We start from the raw sequence: 1,694 nt of genomic DNA, 5'->3' as shown, positions 1-1,694 counted from the left end.
TCGGCCCCCACCCACGTGACTCACGCGCCTTCGGAAGAGCGCGTTACCGCGGAGACGCTCTTTACGCGTGCACGTCTTTGGCTGCGGTAACGCGATATTATTTTGGCCACCTTCGCCCAAACTTTTGACACCACTTTTATTCGGGATGAGGAACAGGGGAAGCAAGCAAAAAAGAGGGACAACCTCTGTGCATGGTCACTTAAACCTACGTCTCAAGCTGAAGCCAAGTAATGCGTAAAAGTAATTTTTACTCGACATCGGTCAAAGTGGATTCAGCTTATGACAACGTTGGCTGACAGAAAGAGCACAAACTTTGCGTCACTAAATCAGCTGACAATTTCTGATCAATTGTGTCCGAGCAGCAATGAGCAGGTTGACACGTCACATTTTGGGCTAGGGAGCCAAATGCTGGCAAGCAGATCTATTCCACAGAAGGAATGTCTTCTTAAAAGGCACTGGCGGTCCGAGACAGTTTTACCAAGGGGATTGTCTCCCTTTTTGTTGCATATAGTCAACAGGGTTGCAAGAAACGTGTTGAGAAGAAAAGACGTCAATTAACTGCAAAAGATTCGAGAGGAATCAAAGGTGAAGCCACTATGAACCCGTTATCCTCTAGTGTTGTCATAGTTCAGAACTACAACCTACCTGGAGCGTCAAGAAGTACAAGGTGTTCTGTGCTCAAAGACATGGCCAAGGTAAGAAAAGATGAAACCCGACCACCACTAAACAAGAGGCACAAATTGAAACGTCAAAACTGGGCCAAGAAATATCTTAAGACAGAGTTTAAGATGAACTGATGAGATGAGAGTGACTCTTGACGGACCAGATGGATGGGACTGCGGCTGGATCAGTGTTGGGCACAGAGCTCCGTTTTGACTCAGACGCCAGCAAGGTGGAGTCCAGGTATGGGCTAGCGGGACCTTTTCGGGTTGAAGATGGACACAAACTCAACTCCCAAACCTACTGCCAGTTTTTAGAAGATACTTTCTTCATGCAGTGGTACAGGGAAAAGTCAGCATCTTTCAAGAAGACCATGATTTTTATGCAGGACAATGCTCCAGCGCATGCATCAAAGTACTCCACTGCATGGCTAGCCAATGAAGGCCTTAGAGATGAAAGAATGATGACATGGGCCCCCTTCCTCACCAGACCTAAAACCTATTGAGAACTTGTGGGCCCTTTTCCAACGGGAGATTTACAGTGGGGGAAGACAGTACACCTCTCTGAACAGTGTCTGGGAGGCTGGGGTTGTTGCGACACAGAAAATTGAGTGAAACCAAGAGAACCTGAGCATCACTGTGCTGGATACATTTGTTACCAGCAGCATCTTGTCGGAAATATGTCTGGAACAAATTCAGGCTCCAAGATAAGAGAGGTGGCAGACAAAAGAAACCGAGAACTAACACACACAAACGAAGCCTAACTCTCGCACGCACGCACGCACGCACACACACACACACACGCACACTTGCACACAAACACACGTTAAGAAATCCTGTCTTCCCAAATGGAGTGTGAGTGTGTGTGCGCGTGTGCGTGTGTGTGTGTGTGTGTGTGTGTGTGCGTGTGTATGCGTGTATCTGTGTGCTGATCCCAAGCCATGGTTAAAATATGACTGACCTGTTGCCGTGGAGACATGAAAACTGTTGACACTGTTCTATTTTAATATAGAAAGAATTATGCCATTGTTTATG

The sequence above is a fragment of the Syngnathus floridae genome, unplaced genomic scaffold (genome assembly GCF_059516105.1).
Source record: "Syngnathus floridae isolate MCC-2025c unplaced genomic scaffold, RoL_Sflo_1.0 HiC_scaffold_129, whole genome shotgun sequence".
Lineage (NCBI taxonomy): Eukaryota > Metazoa > Chordata > Actinopteri > Syngnathiformes > Syngnathidae > Syngnathus > Syngnathus floridae.
Note: the sequence above shows the minus strand (reverse complement) of the source record.